The sequence below is a fragment of the Kogia breviceps genome, chromosome 3 (assembly GCF_026419965.1).
Source record: "Kogia breviceps isolate mKogBre1 chromosome 3, mKogBre1 haplotype 1, whole genome shotgun sequence".
Taxonomy (NCBI): Eukaryota; Metazoa; Chordata; class Mammalia; order Artiodactyla; family Physeteridae; genus Kogia; species Kogia breviceps.
This window is the reverse complement of record NC_081312.1, coordinates 172,428,323-172,442,840: the sequence shown is the minus strand read 5'-3', so window position 1 is coordinate 172,442,840 and position 14,518 is coordinate 172,428,323.

Sequence of the window (14,518 nt, the reverse complement as noted above, 5' to 3'; positions counted from 1 at the left end):
TGCAGTCACACTGGCGCCTGGGGTGAGGACACATTGGGAAGGTCTGACTAGAGGAGGGTCTGCTTCTCAGGTCACTTACATGGTTATTGGCAGGATTCAGCTCCTCTCAGGTTGTTGGGCTGAGAATCCAAGTTCCTCACTGGCTGTGGGCTGGAAGCCTCCCTCAGTTCCTTGCTAAGTGTGTCACCATAGGACAGCTCACAACACGGGCGCTGGCTTTTCCCTCAGAGCAAGTGAGAGCAACCAAAGGTGGAAGCCACCGTCTTTTGTAACCTAATCTCAGAAGCGGCAGTCATATGTGTCACTTCCTGTTCATTAGACGTGAATCCCTAAGCCCAGCCCACGATCAAGGGGTGAGCATTATACAAGGGCGTGAAGACTGGACGGCAGTGGTCACTGGGGGGCCATCTTGGAGGCTGCTTACACAGATGATCTTCCAGGCCATCTTATTTGGGGTTATCCTTTTTCAATTCTTACATTTTGTTTCATATTTCCTTTTCAAGTTTAGGCCAGTAGGGTCACTTTAGTGCTATGGACCAGATAAGTTTTGGAACCTTGGGTGTGACTTTCTTTTGTGGTCATGATATTGAACGTTGCCCAAAGATGATGGAAATAGTGAAGACTCAGTCTTTGAAAACTGCAGTAGATCCAAGTTGTAAGTCATCTAAAAAGTAAGAAATAGAGCTTTTCTTCAGCTATCTAGTGCTATGTTATGTTGTATATACTTTCCTAATAACTCTCTTACAGGACTTGATGGCTTTTAAAATCCCACCTGATAACTGCTCTGTCAATAACAGTATCTTTGGATAAGTGAAATGGCCTATTAGCCAAATTGAATGAAAGTGTGACAGTTTATTAGCAGTGACATTTAAATGGTATTTCCACTCCTAGAGAACTTTGTTGCCCCTATCAGGATGTAGGTTATACGGACTAACAAGTAATCTTAAATTTTAAGTGGCATAAAACTACCAAGATTCATTTCCTGTTCCTACTATATGTCCTCCAGAGCTGAGATGGAGGGAATGAGGTTGGGCAGGGGGGTAGAATTTACTCATTGTTCCTACTGTGAGACTCAAGCTGATTGGGAAACACTACCCCAAGTATTGGTCTCCATGCCAGAGGAAACAGCTTTGGAGTATCTTGTATGAGCATTAAAGGTTTGGCCCAGAAGTGATGGGCATCATTTCTACTCTCAGTTCACTGGTCAGAATTACTAATGTGGCTTCCCAATCACAAAGAGTCAGAAAGTCCCTTTTTTTTTTTCCGGTACACGGGCCTCTCACTGCTGTGGCCTCTCCCATTGTGGAGCACAGGCTCCGGACGCGCAGGCTCGGCGGCCATGGCTCACGGGCCCAGCCGCTCCGCGGCATGTGGGATCTTCCCGGACCGGGGCACGAACCCGTGTCCCCTGCATCGGCAGGCGGATTCTAAACCACTGCGCCACCAGGGAAGCCCAGAAAGTCCCATTTTTTTCATGTGCCCAGAATGGGAATGAACTAGAAATGTTTGCAAATAACACTAACGACAACATTGCCCCCCTAACCCCCCAAACCTCAGCAAACATCACTGTGAGGAAACTTTTATCTTTGTTTTCCAACTTGAAGGTCAAATAATCCTACTAATATGTTCAAATTGGGGGTTTGTAATAATAACAATTAATATTCTTTCTTAACACCCTATATATTCTTGGAACTGCCAGCCAAACTGCTTAGACCTTCAGTTGCCCAGATGTAGGTTTTGTTGAGGCCTGGACGTATTTTCCTTTGTCCCCCGTAATCTCAAACTGAGCATCATTGGTGTCTATGCAGTCTGGTGAGGGGCCTGGGTGTTTCTTTTGTACCTAAATTAAGAAATTACTGGGGACTTCCCTGGCAGTCCAGCGGTTAAGACTCCATGCTTCCACTGCAGGTGGGTGCAGGTTCGATCCCTGGTCAGTGAACTAAGATCCCGCATGCCACTTGGTGTGGCCAAAAAAAAGGAGAAAGAAATCACTGTTTTTTATATGTTCTTTAAATTCTAAAATATCATGTGATATATATATAGATGTTTGCGTTAGACAACATAAGACAAGGGCTAGCAAGCTTAGAATTTCTTAAAAAGTGTGTGGATTTAACCTCTAAGTATTTTGACCATAATATATGTATAATTGTATATAAAGTATTAAAATATTTTAAAATAGAATTTTATGATAATTTTTATCACTGTTTACAATAGAGTTTTATTATCTGGTCTCCATGCTTACTCTCATTTCCTCCCTGGCCTTTATTCTATCGATGTGAATATTGTAACACAAATTCAGATTGTACCATTCCCCTGTTCACAACCCTCCAATATGCCCCAAAAGGCTTGGGATAAAAGCCAAAGTCCTTACCATGGTTTCATATCTGGCTACATGTCTAATTTGTTATCTTACCACTTCCCCTTAGGGGCTCAACAGAACTGGATCATGTGGCTTCCTCCATGATCATTGCACTCACCCAGCATGAGCCTCAGCTTGTACTTACTGCTCCTCTGCACTCCTCCCATAGGTCTTCACATAGGTGTCTCCTTCACTTCATTCATATCTCTGCTTAAATTTACAAAATCCACAGAGAGACCTTCCCTGACCAGTTTTCCACTCCTATTACCTTCTCCTGTTTTTCTTTATAGCGTGTATCACTGATATGACACCATCTATATATATTCATCTGTTCTTTCCCCTAAAATGAAAGACTTAGGAAAGCAGAAACTTTGTCTGTTTTAGTCACTGCTGGGTTCACAGCACCTAGAATAACTGTTGGCGCATAGGTGGAGTAAGTGGACACAGAAGATCCATTCAATGAAGTAATTTTAGAGGAACTCAAACCTAAAAGGAAACTCCAGAAGGGCAAGGGTGTTTTTTCCCAGCACTGTGAGTCCCTCACCTGACAAAGTGCCATGCTGCATAATAGTTTTTAAACAAGTATCTGTGGCTGAGATGAATGGCCAAATTCCTCAGCTGAAAACAGTCAGTGCTACCGGTCCTTAAAATGTGTAATGAGATCTTTTTCCTAGCTAATACCTTCTACCTGCATGCTAACCAGGGAAGAACAAAAAAACAAAACAAAACAAAACAAAAACAAACGAGCAATTGGTGAGAAGCCTGGCAAAGCCTTCCAGAAAGGCATAAAGAGATTAGAAATTTGGAATTGTTCATCTCTGGCCTAAACTATAAGCAGAGTGGACTCAAAAAGACCTCTTAGTGGAGCTGGTCTAATCATGCAGTCACACTGTTGAATTCCTTTGAAGAAATGAACTTGAAATCCCTCTGATAATGCAGCCAGAACCCAAACGAGAAGGCAAATTTGTGTTCCTGCCCCTCCTCCCCACTCTTTCACGTGACAGAAAATGCTCACCAATCATAGTGTCCTTTCCTTCTGAAGCCAGTCTTGGCCCCAGAATCCCCAGCAACGCTCTCTTAAACGCCATAGCTGTCATTACTCATTTATTTGTCATTTTTGCTTATTTTAGTCAGTCTTGGGCAAAATTATCAGAGACTGAGAAAGCACTGTTTTACTACCTAAAACAAAAACTATAGAACGCAGACCTCAATATATGTAAAACGAAAATCCAGAAATTAGCCTTTATTACTTTACCTCCCTATTAGTGGAGAAAGAATGATCTTCATTTGGGAAACATGAGATCCAAGCTTTCTGTGGCAGAAAGATGATCCTCTGTAAAAGAAAGATTAAACTTGTACTCTCAATACATCACCTTGGATATTTCAGATCAAAGCTGTGAATGTGACTTGTATTTAAGTCTGCTCATATGTATAAGTATTTATTGTGTCTGCTGTGGAAAATATATTTCCCTGGTAGGAATGGGTTATTTAGAGATGGGAAAGCTAATAGTCCCTGATGGCAACTGTATTCAGAGATGACATTTCTTAATATCATAAACTCTTATAAATGATGGTTGCTTAAGGAGCCTTATGTAAATTCCATCTTTTGGATGTGACATCCAAAATTCCTAATAACTAAGCCAGGTCTATTCTAAAGTTTAGTTTTGAAATTTGTTTTGGGGAAAAAATGTGTCAGTGAGCAAATGTGCAACATAAAGGGAAATGTAACAACATTTTTAACCTAGAGAGTAAGAGAATAATTTTCAAGGACTCCAGTGACATTCATTAAGTCGAAACAATAAATGTGAATCCTTTAAAGCTGGTAGAGCAGGATCTACATTTTGGCAAGATAATTAGCAATTTATTCACGGTAACATGCAACTTGATAACATCAAATATTTTGGACTTTTAAAAAATGTATTGTTCAGGGCTTCCCTGGTGGCGCAGTGGTTAAGAATCCGCCTGCCAGTGCAGGGGACACAGGTTCAAGCCCTGGTCCAGGAAGATCCCACATGCCTTGGAGCAGCTAAGTCCATGAGCCACAACTACTGAAGCCTGTGCGCCTAGAGCCCGCGCTCTGCGACAAGAGAAGCCACCGCAATGAGAAGCCCGCGCACCGCAAGGAACAGTAGTCCCCGCTCGCCACAACTACAGAAAGCCCACGTGCAGCAACGAAGACCCAATGCAGCCAAAAATTAAATAAATAAATAAATAATTTTTTTTAAAGTAATAAAAATAAAAATGTATTGTTCAGATTTTCCATTAATGCACCTTGCCTCTCATTCCTGTGACTTTGGATAGGTGAGATGTTATCTGTAAGAAAAGAAATTTTTAAACACATATTGAGTCTTTCAGTTACCAAATAACTAAGAACTTTCCGCAATAGGAAACTTCAATTAAATAGCCAAGAGGATTCAACGGTGCAAAATGAAATCCTGTTCTGCCATCTAGAGGACACACACTAATGGCATAGAAAATATTTTGTCTTTAATGTCCCCTAAAGCTTAAAATAAAAAAAGATATTCTGTTTTAAAAAAGGGTGGAGGGGAGTATTTTGCTCTACGACATTATATCAGATTTCACCATAGAGAAGAAAATAACATTTTTAAAAGCAATTTAAAAAAACCCCTGTGGATTAGATATGCACCAAATTGAGGTTTTACACTTTACCAAATTTGCTTGGCCCCATCTGGCCTCCAGGGCGTCGGCCACTTGCAAATGCAGCACTCAGGCCACAGCTACATCCCCTAAGAACACATTCCTGGCCACCGTAAGGCAAAGAGCACAGCCTTCGTTGTGCCCGCCAGGGGGTTACCAGAGTTATCCGGGGCATCCAGGTTTGACTTCATCAGACTCAATCAGCAATCTCAAATATTTCTGATAATATTCTAACTTGACTCTCTCCAAATGATTCATCCCAGAATTCCGCAGCAATTTCTCATATTGCTAAGTGCAAGAAAACAAGGTGTGCCTGTACTCAGAGAACTTTATAACTGAAACAACAGTAAACGTGATCTACTTTAACTTCTTCATTTTTCAGTAGAAGAAACTGAGATCAAGAGATTCTATAACTCTAAGATCACACACTAGTTATTAGTGGAGTTTTCATGATAACACACATTGCCTACTCTTAAATCCAATGTTTTTCATTTCGTGTATCCATTCATCCAACAAATATTTAGCGCTTACCTACTAAGACACTGAGCAGGAAATTCCGCGTGGAAAAAAAAACCACAGCCCCTGCTCTCTAGAATCTAACAGTCTGCTGGGGATGAAACATTAATCAGAGCCATATGAAATGATGAAAGTACAGGGGACAAAGAAAGAATTTAGTGGGAACAGAACTTGGTCTGGTCCAGAAGAGCAGGTATGATTTCTCTGTAGAAGTTACTTTCAAATAGAGATCCAAAAGATAAATAGTTGTTACCTAAGCAAAGCAGAAAGAAAAGTGCTTTCCTGGGAGAGTAAACATCACTTGCAAAGGCCTTGAGGTAGGAGGGAAGCTTGACGCTCTGGTGGAACTGAAATATCAGTGAGAAACAGGTGTGAGATAAGTCTGCTTAGGCTGCATGGGGTCTAATCATCTGGAGAGGAGGAGGCCACATGACAGACAATGAGCAAGCTTTGGAGAGTTTCAAGAAGAGGATTTAGATAATCAGATTTGTGCTTTTGAAAGATTGCACTGGATCCAGTGAGTGCAGAGAGAAAGAAAGCAAGAATAGACTGTGCACATGCCTAATTAGGGGACAAATATGACAATAGCTTGCACTACAGCAGTGCCTGGTGCTAGAGAGGCACCATGGGATTGTGCTCTACATGAGCAGTGTCTCCTGGATCAGGCAGCCCACTCCCTGCACTGTGGCACTGTAGCAAAAGGACAGACTTCTTTTCTTGAATCTGGAGCATAAAAACTTTTTATTCCCACCTTCATGGGCATATACGCAGACTGTTCCTCCCCTTTCAAAAGCAGGGGTGTCTGGTTTCTCCCAAAAGGATGTGCATCGAAAGTTGTCTCTTAGCAGAAGATATCACCAAGGGGCTCTCATTAGAAATGCAGGGGTCCACATGCAGATGCAATCCAGTGGGGGTCTTTGAAAGTTATAACTCATTGGCATCCACTGCTACTGAGGATTTCCCCATTAAGTAACAATTATCAGCGTCAATTGTTTTGATTCTGTGTTTTTCTCTATTAGCTCAGATCTGAGTTATCTCCATGTCACAAGCTCCAGGAAATTAAAGGGGCGAATAGGACATCAAAGTCTTTCCCCTGTTACGATTTCTCCTTATCCCTATATCTTATACCCATCACTGGGGAGCTCTATGGGTTCTTTGGGGGGGGGGGGATCAGTCACAGCCCTAAGCCCACCCTGGGAAAACTTTGGAGGTAGAAGACGGTCTTAAACACATTGAATGAGAGTGGTAGCCATGACCATATGAAGGTGTTTGTTTCCAGGGAGGAATTCTGCATGGACCAAGAGGACAATGACAAGATGTGGGTACATATGTTCATTCTATTAAGTTGTGCACATTGTTTTATGAACTTTATTAAAGTTAAGAATTCACAAAAAAGGAAATTATAACACTAATGAAGAAGGAACAAAAAAGACCTGGTTTACATTTGCTTTTTGTTTTGTTATGAAGCAGAAGAATCCAGCGTCCCTATTTAGCTCAGTCTGGCATACAACTGATTTATCCCCAGAACATGAAATCCTTCTACATGCCTCTTCTGACCACAGGGTCTCTTTTTTGAATCCAAACTCTCTTGGTTAGACAAGGGATTTCCATCATGCCTATGCATCTCCTGAACCTTCTTTCTGGACAAAGCATATCCGCAGGGAATTCTTTCATTTCCCCTTCATTTTGTTGATAGCAGCTTTAAAACGACATATACCTCTTTTGAATCCTGGCTCTGCCACTTACTAAACTTGTGACTTTGGGCAGGTCACTTTCCCTCTCTGAGTCAGTTTCCTTATTACAGACTAGGAATAAATACATTTACCTTCATAAGGTTATTGTGGAAAAATGAGTTAATGTAATAGAGTGGTTAGCATAAGGCCTGGTGTGTGGAATGCTCAAAATAGTAGATGTCATTGTTAACTTATGACAGTTAGTTATCTGATCCTCTCAACACATTCTCAAATACTGTAGCTTGCATCTCATCTCTCCACCAGTTCCACAGTAACTGACTATATTTGACTTCCCATCTCCTGTTGGCTCAGCAACTGGATCCAGTGCCAGAAATAATCTCATTTTATGGTTAGGCAGAATTCAATAGGCTCTAATTTAAATAGAATGTGAAAATAATTCAGCATAGAATCAAGCAATAGATAGATTAGATGATTCCTATCGAGTTAAGATGTACCCTGACTTTGACTTATACCTCGTCTACCAAAATAAAGTGATTAATTTGAAAGAAATGAAATAACCAGCCCCATTCGGAGGGCATTGATTCTCTGTCATAGAACTCATGTTGCCTTTGCTACTGTTGCAGAAGAATCCTCCTAGACGACTACAGCACCAAGTCTCCAAATCCCCATAAAAATCTCAGGTCAGAGATCTCAGCCCACTGAAATGGTAAATCAGCTTTGCTTAGGATTATATAATTGTTTTCTCAGTGAGAAGGGTCTGTTTGAATAAAGAAGGGTCTTTTAAACCAAGACTCAATATATGAAGGATTAAGTAAATCAAACCCATAGTATAATGCTTTCGTGTTAAGTTTAAGAATATTCCATGCCTATTTAGTATGTAAAATAGATGTAATATTTAAGATTTGTTATATTAGAGACTCTAACATACTAATTTATGATTCTAACTTAAAATGCATAAATGGATGGTTGATGTTAGATTTGTTGATTTTAAGGTAAAAGTTATTAGAAAATTTGCTGAGACTGAATATTTAAGAAAAGGAGGATCTATTACATTAAATACATGTTAGATTTACTAGAATTATCTAAATATGTGAGAAGGTTTAGTAAGATTTGAAGTATTTACAATATTCAAATAATTTAAAAGTACATTTTAAAATTATTTAAGACAATACAACTATGTTTAATAATGGGATAAATAATAATCTTGAAGATAACTGTTAATAGGTAAATAATTTAGTCCATTTTAACAGTCATTTAGAAGATGAACTTAAGATTTATAAGTGGAACTTATAAAGGTGGACAGAAGATACAAACTTCTGGTTACAAGATAAATGGGTACTGGGTTTTTTTTTTTGTATCTGTATGAGATAATGTTAACTAAACTTTCTGTGGTAATTAAATAATTACAACAATACATGTAAGTCATTATGCTGTACAACTTAAACATACAGTGCTGTATGTGAATTATATCTCAATAAAACTGAAAGAAAAAAATAGTTGAACTTAAAGATGTAAGGAACAATTAGGTTTTAAAATTTATAAATCTCAATGTAATACCTACACAGGTTTTTCTGTGAGTAAGAGCTACGGAAACCACAAATTGACTGCTTCCCAAGTAAAACCTCTGCTAGACCTTCTAGTTCATGGATCTCAAATAGTTTGGGAAAGCAAATGTGGTCCTCTTTTAGTTTCCTCCTGCTGATGTAACTGATTACCACAGATTTAGTGATTAAAAACAACAAAAATTTGTTCCAGAACTGCATTATAAAATCAAGGTGCCAGCAGGGTTGCATTCCTTCTGGAGACTTCAGGGGACAACCTTTCCTTGCCTTTCTCAGAGGCCTCCTGCATTCCTGGGCTCCTAGCCCCTTCCTCACCTCACTCCAAAATCTTGCTTCTTTCTTCACCTCTCTTACTCTTGACCCTGATCCTCCCGGGCCCTTTTTTTAAGGGCCCTGGCAATTACATCTAGGTTTACCTAAACCATCCAGGATAATCTCCCCATCTCAAGATCCTTTTACTATGTAAGGTAGCATAGTCACAGGTTCTGGGGAATGAATCAGTACTTCATGTGAGCTAAAGGAACGTCCAGAATCAAAACAATCTATCGTGCTGGTACTTGGCCACTTTCTGACTCAATTGTAATTTGGGAGAGTGTAGGTTAATAACCAAACCACTGACCAGAGTTCTCTCTGGTTTGACTTCCCAGCAGCTATTGGTTGCAGGAGATTCTCTGCATAATCAGCCTAGTTTGAACCATCCTGCGCTTTGAAATGGTAAGTCAGAGAACCTGTTCTGCACTAGTTAGTATTTACATTGGATTTCAGGAGCCCAGAAAGATCTGTCTCTGGTTGGTTGATTCCCTTCTTTGCAACCCACTTTGTATTCCATATTTTGATGGACCAGAGTTTTAATAAAATGAAAAAAAATTTTTTTAAATTAATCCAAAACTTAGAAATAAGGCAAAAAGATTACCGTACTCTTTCAAAGTCATACTAGGGCACTGTCCACCAAGTCCACTGAAAGATCATCTGATTTTTCTAGAGGAAGATGTAACTGACTTCTGCTTACTATCATTTAGGCCCCAGACTCCATAAAGTTCGATGGTAATGTGTAGAAAATTTGTTTGCGAGTTTTTCAGGTTTATACTCCCTTGAATCAGCTTTGGAGCCTGCTGGTTCCTTAATCCTGACTTAAGTAAATCTTTAAGTGATCACGATATAATTACATAAGTTGTTTTTAACTTTTTAAAATTATACTTTGACATCAGGCTTCCCTAAGGAAAACCAAAAAATTTTGCTCCTATGAAGTATGATCCAAGCATGCTTGGGTTAACTATTAGAAAACCACATGGATATTAAGAGAACTATACAAAAATTACATGTGGAGGCTATATAGGTATCTGTTAGGTAAATTTAACCATGTGATTAGCCATAATCCACATATTGATGCTCTTATATTTGGTCATCTGTAAATTAAGATATTAAATTAGTAAATTAGTGTTAAAAATAGGCAGAATGTTAAAAAAAGATATTAAGAGAATGAAAAGGCAAGCCACAGACTGGGAGAAGATTGCAAATAATATATCTGATAATGGCTTCTGTGCAGAATAAACAACTCCCGAAACTCAATCATAAGAAAATCCAATTAAAAACTGAGCAAAATATTTGAACACTTTGCCAAGATCTAAAGATGGCAGAAAAGCACTTGAAAAGATGTTCATCATCATTAGTCATTACAGAAATGCAAATTAAACCCACAACAAGACACCAATTAGAATGTCTAAAATCAAAGAGTGACCAGATCAAATAGTCGGTAAAAATGTAGAGCAACTAGGACCCTTATACACCAATAGTGGGAAGTGTGAAATAGTACACTTTGAAAAAGTTTGCCAGTTTCCTAAAAAGTTCAATGTACACTTACCATATGTCCCAGCCATTCCACTAATTTTCTTAGTTTACCCAAAAAAAGTGAAAGTAAATGTTTATACAAAGACTTACATGTAAACATTCTAGCAATCCAGCAGCTCCATTTGTAATAGCTAGAAACTGGAAACCACCCAAATGTGCACTAACAGGGAGTACATAAACAAATTGTGATACATCTATACAATGGAATACTACTCAGAAATAAAAAGGAATGAACCAGATACAATGAAATGAATAAATCTCAAAATAATTGTGCTGAGAGATTATATACAATTCTATGAAAGTAAAGCAACAGAAAGCAACTCAATGGTTATCTGAAGGTAGATAGTGGAATTGAAGGGAGGAATTACAAAGGGCACTAGGGAAATTGGAATGATGGATATGTTTACTATCTTGATTGTGGTGATTGTTTCACAGGTGTATACACACCAAAGCTTTTCAGTTTGTTCACTTTAGGAATTCCCTGGCAGTGCAATGGTTAGGACTACAAGCTTCCACTGCAGAGGGCACGGGTTCAATCCTTGGTCGGGGAACTAAGATCCCACATGCCGTGTGGCTCAGCCAAAAAAAAAAAATTGTACACTTTAAACATGTACAGTTTAATATGTGTGAGCTATACCGACATAAAGCTGTTAAAAAACAGGCAGGATGAAACCTTATTTGGGTATGTTTCTCAGAAGAAATCGGAATGTTCAGCCACTGAAGTACTAGAGCATAGCAGAACTCTTAAGTTGAAGTACCTTAAATTCCTAAACTTCCATATAAAATTTGAACTTTGTACATATGTGTAATTCTTCAACGTAGGTATCGTTCATCACATTCTCAAAGAGGTTTTTGAAAAAAGGAGTTAAAAATCACTACTTTAGAGGAACCTATATAAATAATATAATGAAAACTGCTTATCCCACACAAATTAGATTACATCTCAACTTTTTAAATAAGAGCTCAACTTAAGTACAATGTGTAGTTATCCCAATTAACTGTCAATGGAGTACATACTCCATTGTGTTTTTTTCCAACACCACCAAGCAATTCTTCACTTCTCAGCAGAAACTGATTTGATGTCCTATAATTTAACTCAATTCTGACACTATTTACTTGGATATAGCATCAGATCCCACAACTTACAGGCTGTACTAAAAACCTTCAACACCCAATCCCCCTCACATGCCGATCCAGAGTTCAGATTGCTACCTGTGCTTCCAACCGAACATAGGGGCTGCTCTTCATTGCAGTGCATGGGCTTCTCTTGTTGAGGAGCACGGGCTCTAGGAACACAGGCTTCAGTAGTTGCAGCACATGGGCTCAGTAGTTGTGGCTCGTGAGCTCTAGAGCACAGGCTCAGTAGTGGTGGCGCATGGGCTTAGTTGCTCCGCAGCATGTGGCTCTTCCCAGACCCGGGCTCGAACCCATGTCCCCTGCACTGGCATGCGGATTCTTTTTTTTTTTTTTTTTTTTTGTGGTATGCGGGCCTCTCACTGCTGTGGCCTCTCCCGTTGCGGAGCACAGGCTCCAGACGCGCAGGCCCAGTGACCACGGCTCACGGGCCCAGCCGCTCCGCGGCACGTGGGATCCTCCCGGACCGGGGCACGAACCCACGCCCCCTGCATCGGCTGGCGGAGTCTCAACCACCGCGCCACCAGGGAAGCCCCATGCGGATTCTTAACCACTGCGCCACCACGGAAGTCCCACCTCATTCTTAATCATAAAAATTCCTCTGTTTGCCTAGGTGAGTTTCTATCACTTGCAGCAAGATTGTTAAAACAAATTTTATCTTAAAAAAAAAAAAAAAAAAAACAACGGTTCACGTCATATTGGAAAAGTAATTATTTATTATGATAAAAATAAAACTGTTGACTGAAAACAAATGAATGTTACACTGTATTGCACCATGACTGCAAATGAGCCAAAACCTGTCTAAAAGATGAACATTCCAGAGCAAACAGCATCCTTTCACTTGGGTTAGTAGGCATGCAAGCAACTCATTACAGCATAATTGCAGAAATAAAAAATTATGAGTACCAGTAACCTAAACTTAACATATAGAAGCATTTTATGACAGTAATAAAGTTATTAAAAATTTAAAACATGTATTTTCAATAACCCACCATTAGAAGAACGTGCTTTGAACCACTTTCAAGAAGTGATGTGAATGCATTAATTTGTTTGTTCTTTTAATTTTATTAATGCTTATATACTGAACCAACAGCACACATCTCAGTTGTTTGGTTGGGATTAAGAAGCACAGTTTGTGGCTCTGAAAGACATTTTTTTGCTCTGTACAATACCAGGGGGCCCCCAGAGAGATCCAATTCATAATTTTGGCCTTATTAACACCATCTTCATTTGACCAAGCTGATTAGCTAAGATATTGTTACAGTGTTTGCAGAAAGCCTAAAGCTTGATGGATAACAATAATTTGTATTTAAACCTTAAGAAATGAACATAAATATAAATAGACACTTTAATGTAGTTTTACATTCTGAGGCAAGAAGTATGTAGGGCTGCTGTTTCCTCTTTAATGCTCTAAAGCACCAATTTATGTTAAGATGGCAATGTGTAATTATAATTATATTCTGATAGAACAATTGCAAGAGCAAGGCTGTAACTGCTTTTAGTTTTTGTTTTTTTAACCATGCTCTGTACAATAAATGAATAGGGTAAAATTTATAACTATTACATATTGGAAATATCATAACCATCATTTTATTTCACACTCTTAATGAACTAGCAGCTCAACTTTTTAAAAAAGTCAAAATGAAAAGTTTTCATAACTACACTGAACAGTTTACTCCAAGAGAACAAAATAGGGGCTGTAGAATCCCTGCATTTCCTGAAGGAAAATGTAAGAAGATTAAAATTATTATAGTCGCTTATGAAAAGGGCTAAAATATGCAAATAAATTATAAACATAACCAACACCAACTGATAGTCATTTGACATCTCACCAACACTGATGGAAATATATTCACAGTATAATAAAATCAATCAAATTTTAGAGTTTTCCCTTTCCCTTACTTGATTTTAATTAAACTGATTAAATATTGACTATGCACTTGCCCATGTGCTTTAATGAAGACAGTATGTGGATCTGCTACACCATGTTAGCCCTGCTAGTGGTAAACAAGAGTAAAAGAAAACAAAATCTCCAAGGAATGCTATCCCTTAGTTGTGAATTTTGCATATTTCAAATACAGTTTGGGTGAAGGGGATTTTTATGGGATTGTGCAACATCCCACAGACGAGCAAAGCACCTTATGGACTGAAAAATGAGGTAATTTTTTAATTAAAATTTTACAAGTTTGTGCAAGAGAACATTTCCATTCTTCTAGAATTTTGTTTTCTATTCCAAAAGATATGCACAGCGCATTTTATTATTTCTCCATTTCTAGGGAAGAAGGTAGATTACTGGTTTATAAAAATGCAAAAGGTGCCACTCTCTGACTACCCTCCCAAATTCTAGAAACCTGATCAGTCTTCAGTCCTTTGGTCACATTAAAAATAATATAGGCCATCCAGTTCTAGAGTAAAAGACTGAATTTTCTAGTAATTTTAAGTCCTTGAATGGGGGCAATTCAGTGTTTTCATTCAAATTTTCTATTGAAGATTTTCTATCTCACATTAATCTTTACTCTCAAGTTCTTTGACTTTTGTTTCTAGGTATGCCTCTAAACCTCCAATTAACATTTCCCAAACATTTCACTAGACCTTATACATTTAAAGCTGATTTTAGGTCTGTGGAACACAATATTTTTTCTACTTTAAATTTAAAACAAAGTAGCTGAAAAAAGATTTTTTTTATTGGCCTTCTCTATTTAGCTCTGGTTACCTGAAACTCTTAAAAAATACTTTTAGGGAAACTG